This window comes from Hipposideros armiger, unplaced genomic scaffold (assembly GCF_001890085.2).
Source record: "Hipposideros armiger isolate ML-2016 unplaced genomic scaffold, ASM189008v1 scaffold_78, whole genome shotgun sequence".
In the NCBI taxonomy this organism is placed as follows: Eukaryota; Metazoa; Chordata; class Mammalia; order Chiroptera; family Hipposideridae; genus Hipposideros; species Hipposideros armiger.
Window position 1 is genome coordinate 309964 of NW_017731428.1, and position 7402 is coordinate 317365.

General features: G+C 41.8%; 1 long non-coding RNA gene across 1 annotated transcript in view; it reads left to right on the plus strand.

The window, feature by feature from the left end:
- The first annotated feature begins 233 nt into the window (after window positions 1-233).
- Window positions 234-7402, plus strand: part of LOC109383224 (uncharacterized) — a 55385-nt gene continuing 48216 nt past the window's right edge. Inside the window, exons 1-2 of the long non-coding RNA XR_002124106.1 lie at window positions 234-329; window positions 2788-2853. This is a non-coding gene — a long non-coding RNA (uncharacterized LOC109383224). The remainder of the gene's footprint in view (window positions 330-2787; window positions 2854-7402) is intronic.

The window sequence follows — 7402 nt, forward strand, 5'->3', positions numbered from 1 at the left end:
GTAAATGTGCCTTGTAAACTCTAGAGTGCTGTAAAAGTGAAAGCTATTTTACTTAATAATTAACATTAATGCTAATAAAATATTGTCCTCTATTAAAATGCAAATGCTCTTGGGAGACTAAGACATTAAACCAATTATGCGTGACTTGGTGAGAAATATTTCATCAGCAGCTTTCCCAGAGCAATAAATGAAGTGGTGTGATGGAGTACAGGAGAGAGCGGGGGAATGCGAGAGCGTGCAGAACAGGACACGTGAGAGGGACAGGGAGAGAAAACGTACAATTATGGGTGTCTGGAGCACACACTATTAAGGAGGGATGGGCGGGACAGGTAAGCAGGAATGAAGTCACGTTGAGCTTTTGTAAGGAGTTTGGTTTATAGTCTAAAAGCAATGGTGGACTTTTGATGGGTTTTACGTAGTGGTACTTCAGGGGTACTGAAGGGAGATCAGGGTGACCCTAATGGGAATTTTTCATATCTTACTGTTGGGATAAAACTGTCATTTTTTTGGCTCAAAGTTGAAAGTTTCCTCCTTCTTTCAAAAATAAGTCTTGGATGGGTGTCTAAGGTTCCAATGTGATAAGGTATGTAAATCTTCCAGCTTGGTACCTGCTGTATAAAAGGCTTTCAACAAAAGGCAGCTGTGAGGGTGACCATGATGAAGCAACTTGGGCTGTTTCGATCTCAAGGTCATTCTCTTTCCAACATGTGACACCTCAGCTCTCACCTTTCAGGAATACAGGGCAAACTAGATTTTAGAAACTGCTCTCTTTCCCTGTGCTTCCCAATATTTTTAATGCACACATTTCTCTTCCTACTTCTCCTTCTCTCTTCCCTCCAGCTGAAACCTTAATATGAATTCCAGGTAAACCCTAAGAATTTTAACCTGCAAATTTTCTGTGGAAGTCTTTCCTCCAGGGGTACATTATTTAGCTCTGCAGGAATACCTTGACACGAGAATTGGAAAAGACAGTCAGTAAGCAGGGCTCCAGCTCTGTTTCCCCTGAGAGGCTGAATGATGGTGAGCAGCTCATTCTGGAAACTTCTAGAAATGTTATTGGTTCATATGTCTCCTTTAAGCACATAGGAAATTTCCAGTGGACTTTTGGGGAAAAGACTGTGGAAAGAGCCAAAAGTAGGTTGATTGATGTTTGAGAGATGTCAAAAGGAAGTGGTATTTCGGATGCAAATTTATATGGGTTTTAACTATTTTCAGCTTTATTTGCTGCTCTCAATAGTATTTATTTATTTTGTGGGTTTTAATTGACTGATCAATGTGAACTTTATTTGGACTGTGGTCACAGATTATTCTGAGTGTTGGTGACTCTTTTGGGGGAGGATCGCATTTGAAGGAGAGACACAACACTCAAATCCTGGGGTCCTGTGGATAGCAGAGAGAAAGGTAACTGGCAAGGACAAGGGACAGGAAATAACAGTTTTTGGGTAGCTCCTATGATGCAGGTGTTTAAGCACTTACACATACTAGCTCATTAATAATAATAATTAATAATAATAATAATTGTCACAGTGATCTGGGAGCATAGATATTTTTATCCATTCATTGCAGATGAGAACTCTGACACTTAGGTAGGTTGAGGCACAGCCCAAGTTTACATAGATAGGAAGAAAGAGAACTCGAATTTAATTTTATGGAGTAGAAATCCATGTACTTTTCATTGTCAGTTTGGGAAGAGCCATTTGGACACCAGAGAAGGAGATTTCAATACCAAACAGTGCGATTTGATTACAGTTATTCACGCTTTAGGGAGAGTTAATATCATGACTTTTAAATTTCATCCTTTGATTTTGACTAAAGTCACTGGGAATCTCTGGGCCTCAGTTTTCTGATCTGTGAAAAGACGTGATTGGATGAAACAAGTGATTTTTCAACTGTGATGTGTAGAATGCCAGGTCACCTTCTGAGGAACTTAGAAGCTTCTAGATGAGTAATAGGTGTGCACATGGGGCAGGTCATAGAGAGCTGGGTATCATGGCTTGCACATCAGCAAGACCTTATCTTCTTTAATCTCCTTTATATATTAGACTTCTGGGTACTTTCGAAGAAAGAATTTCATGGCCATTGTAGAAAAAGGGAAGGGTCATCTAGTCTACATGACACCACCACTATATGGTTTGCATCCTTGAGCTCTGTGTTATGATCCACAAACCTGAATCGACGAGCTTTAGGTCTCAAAGCCTGGAAGCTCTTGAGAGGCTCAAATAACGAAAACACGTGACTGTCCATGGACCCATTTGTGTAAACAAAGAACAAAGCCACGGACGCAGAGTCGTTCGCTGGCTCTCAGTCAATTTGCTGAAAATCCATTGGCCAAAAGGAAATTCACCAAAACACCAAATCCATGTAAACCTGTTCAGTGAAAATAATTTTGCCGAAAGATCGACAGGCCTAATTCCCTGAAAACTGTCAAACAACTATTTTAAATCAGGTTTTGCTGCAACTGTTTCCTAGTAAGGGCAGATGAGTTTTGCTTAAGGGCTGTAGAAGAGGCCAGGCTTGGGGAGGGGAGTGACTGGGCAGGGGATAAGGCTTCAAAATGAGCAAAGTCTGTAAAAGTGAAGTCTACTCTTTAGAATACAAAATGTGGACTGTTTGAAGTGATCAGAGACAAATGGAAAACGCAAGGGAAACTGATGTTCAAATTGGCCAGATTAACAAGTCTATATGAAAATTGTGCAGTAACTTTTTTTTTCCCACTTCTTGGCTATTATGAATAATACTGCTATGAACATTCATTTACAAACTTTTTGTTTGTTTGTTTGTTTTTAGACACATGCTTTCATTCCTCTTGGGAAGATACCTAGAAGTGGAATTTGTATAATTGCGGGTCATGTGGTAAGTCTATATTTACCTTTTAAAGTAACTGTCAAACTACTTTCCAACATGGCTGTCCCTTTTTACATTTGAGGGTTCCAGTTTTTCTACATTCTTGCAAAATACAGACTTATTACTGTCTGACTTTTAGATTCTAACCATCCTACTGGGTATGAAGTGGTATTGGGTTGTTTTGATGTATGTGTCCCAGTGAGTAATGATGTTGAGCACCTTTTCCTGTGCTTATCGGCCACTTGTATATCTTCTTTGGAGAAATATCTATGCAAATCCTTGGCCCGCTTTTAGGCTGGGTAGCTTGTCTATTTATTATTGAGTTGTGAGAGTTCTTTACATATTCTAGATACAAGTGCCTGATCAGAGAATTGATGTAATGAGAGTTCTCATAATATGTCCAGGGTCACAGAGCTAGTAAATTATAGAATGGAGATTTGAATCCAAGTTGTCCTTTTAATGATACATGCTATGGTTATAAAGAAAATTTGACAAATACACTGGATTGATACTGAGTCAATGTAGTTAAATGCTGTTTAAGAGACTGAAGAAACATGATCAAAGCACGCACCAGCCCCCTGGAACAACCCACTCTGCTTGGAGAAGCAGTGGAAAGTTCCACAAAGAACGTGATATTTGTTCATGATATTAAAGGAGGAGCAGGGGTTTGCCAGTACCTGGCAGGGGCAAGGAGAGGCCAAGAATTTCAGGTGAGAAGAGCTGCAGGGACAAAGGGAAGAGGCTGGAGAAATGACCATCCCCTTCTAAGAGTGGTGAGACGCTAGAGCGAAGCCGTACAGGGCTGGATGGGGGAGCAGCGAACAATGGGCTGAGCTCTGGAGCCCGGTGTGAAGGGTCCAACCCAAGATGTCCGCGTCAGCACGCCATTTTGGGGACAGGACCGACCCAGTCAGTTCTGTCTTACAGCACCGTCTCAAGGCGGTGGCTGGGAAACCGGGGGAGCAGAGTCTGACAACAGCAGGAAAAGAAGATGGGAGGCTGGGGGAGGGGGAATCTAAACTGTTACTTTGCACTATGTGAATCTGGGGCAACTAATTGTTTCTATTTAGCGGGGGCATGATGAAATGAATTGTGTGCAGGGTTTAGAGGTGGACCCAACTGGCTTTCATTCCTAACGCAGCGTGGCTCCGGTGTGTGTCCCGGGGCTCATCACATCGCCGCTCTGAAGGTGGCTTTCTGAAACAGATAAAAGTACTTGGCTCAGGGGGAGATGCTCAGTATACTCATAAAGTAGCTACATGGCATTATCTTCAAATACTTTCTATTTACCTGGATTAAAAATATGTGAAGTGTGTATGTGTGTGTGTGTGTGTGTGTGTGTGTGTGTGTGTATTTTAATGGCTTTATTGAACTATAATTTCCACATCATAAAATTCACCCATTAATCAGTGTACAATTTAATTATTTTAGCCAATTTATAGTTGGGCAACTATTATAATATCACCACAATCCAGTTTAAGAACATTTCCATCAGCCCATGTAGTTTCCTTCTGCCTGTTTGTAGTTAATTCCTGCTTTTACTCCTAGCCATAAGCAGCCTTGATCTGCTTCCCGTCTGTACAAACTTGTTTTTATAGACATTTCTTATAGATGAAATATGTAGTCACTCTAAGCCTTTCCTGTAAATGATATAGACAGTCTTTTGCTTTTTGCTTCTTCAACTTAGCTTAGTATTTTGAGGTCCACCCATGCTATAGTATGTATCATAGTTTGTTGCTTTTCACTGATGGGCGGTATTCCATCATATGGCTATGCATGTCGTAAATGCCTTCACAAGTGAATGGGCATTTGGATGTAAAGTGTATTTTTTTTTGAAGAACATTGTGTGCGACTAGATCAAAACTCACCAGAATTTTCAGACTAACCGAGCTTTATTTCCCTTTGATTATGTATTTTGAAGAAAGCAAATAACCATGCAGTAAAGACCATATCAGAGATATGAAAGGGGATTTTGTTATATATTATATTGAGCAACAACCTCTTTATCTGTCTATCATCTATCTACCTACCTACCTACCTATCAATCTATGTGTCTGTCAATCATCACTGTTTTATTTTAGCATTCTAGAGCAAAGGAGTAAAGCAGAAATTCCCACCTTTAGGTCTCAAATTCCTGAAACAGTATTCTTTCAGTTATATGGTAACTATTGCAGAATAACTCAATTTCATTCATTTTGCTACAGCTGCTAACCAGGGTAGTGGTCTTGTTCACCTTAGGAATATTTTTAATGATGAGGCTAAAAACCAAAAACATTTGTTTGTTGCTGAGGCAAGTTGGAAACGAAATCCACCAGAATTTTTCCATTTTTCACACTTCAGGCTCATGACACTTGAGTGTAATAAGAAACCTGTTCCCATCCAAATCACCTTCAGGTGTGGCTTCCCAGGGTCACTGAAGTCAGTGGCCTTGGTGCAATATTTTCCCCCCAGTGCTTACCCCCTTTAGAGCACCCATGTCCCTGTTCTGAATTTCCTGTTCAGTTGTCTGTCTCATTTATCAAGTCTTCACTTCTTAGGGGGCTCATTTTTATTGTTTGTAAACCTAACCTATAGTGAGGGCAGCCCCAGACATAGTAGGTGCTCAATAAAGTCTGCTGCATGAATGGATGTGAGCTAAGTAGACGGCTTAGAATTTTGAGGTTGGTTTTGCAATTGGCCGCTATTCTGCATGTATTCTAGGTGGGTTGAAGTGAAAGGGACCACTTCCTGGCGCCATATATAATTTCCCCTCGACAGTCAGTTGTGTTGGGAAGAAACATCATGTGGTTCCCTTCATTTGCCCAGGGGAGTGTAGTGGGAACCAGCCACTTCTCACCTACTGGTTTTCTGTGGTTGAAGGATCCAGATCCCTAAATAGCCTCTTTTTTTGTGTACTGGGGTTCTGAAGCTGGCGTCCATTGTTTTTTCCCTTCAGATCTAAAACTTGGCATTTGTGTTCAGTTCATGTGATGCTTGGCCTCTGAAAGAGGACCTGAAAAAGGAGCCAGGTTGAAACCCAAGGATGGCAACCACCTGCTTACTTGTTGCATTCTTACCTCCTCCCCCCACACCCCTATAGCCTCCACTCCCTCCTTCACTAAGAAGCCAGGGCAGCCTTTTCAAAGGACAGGCCTTCTGGCATCCCCACTGAACCTCCCTCCAGTGGCTTTCCTCCTCTCCACAGTCTAAACCTCTTAGTTTAGCAGCATTGCCTCTTGTTCATGTGACCCCACCCACTTCTCTGGTCTCACCCCTGGTCTCTCACCCTTTCTCAGGCATCTTTGCACCATGAATACTCGGCCACAGAGGCTGACAAACTGCACGTTTCAGTGACAGCTGAGAGGGGATGGACACCAGCAACAATTTCAACGGTGGACAGCTAGTCTACTGACCGCACTCTAGGCCTCTGAGAGAGCAAATGGGGGAGACAGGGCGCTCGTTGGGCTGCAGTTGGCTGCAGTTCCCACGCGCCTCTCAGAGCTCGCTCTCTTTGTACGTCACCCTCAGTTTCTGTCCTGACTCTGGACCTCTGTAATGGGCAACAGTCCCCTCCAATATCAGTGCAGACTCTCAAGTTTCTCCAGGGCGCCTGCATATCCCTCCTTCTAACCAGCCCTTCTCCGCCCTTGTTCTCCGCCTCTGCTCCCACTCAAGCCTCAGCCCACGCTGCTTCTGCCTGGAGGCCGCATCTAAGCCTCCTCAGAGGGCACGTCATGACCCACCTTCTTTGCCAGCAGAGCAGCCATCGATGCCTGAAACACGGATCTAACAGGAGTGGCGAAGTGTTGACTTTATAATTATCTAACGTTCCCTCTACGTTTACTGCTTGATAGCCTTCCATAAAACAGCTTTTTCTGTCATAAATAGGCCTGTTTGCCCTGAAAAACAGTTATTATTGACAAGGCAGTGTGAATACTTAATTACTTCTCTTTAATTACCGATCTGCAAAGGAAGAAGTTGCTTTAATCCCCACGTCAAAGGGTGACAAATGAAGTTTTGTTCCGAGTTTTTCTTTTTTTTTCTTTGACTATCATTATGGACTCCTCATGGCTTTAGTAGGTGCAACGTGTTTCAGTCCACTATAATCACTCCTTCTTTTAGTGCTCTAATCATCACAATTTTGGGCAGCGTGAGCTCCTTTTTCCAAAAAGGTTCTCGTGTCCTTCTGACATACCCAATCACTGTTTGAAAGCATCTTTGCTCATGAACATCACAGCATGTTCCAGGCTCACCTTGTACCTTCTCTAACCCACTCCTGAAAACAGCTAGTTCTTTAAAAAATTCTGAATTTGTGGGGCAAAATCTGAGTGCTAATTTCTGCTAGGCCATTTCAAAGGACTAAGATAGATAATATGCAATTAATAAAGCCACGCGTTCATTTAACTATGTTCACTTCAATTTTAACATTAGCTTTATAGTTAATTTTTGATCTTGTAATTGAATTTTTATTCTCTTAGATCGTCATCAACATAACCAACTTCTCATCTGCTTTATTATACAGTATAAAGAAAATTGTTTCAAAATAACAATGTGAATTGTATTACCAACAAAATAGTCA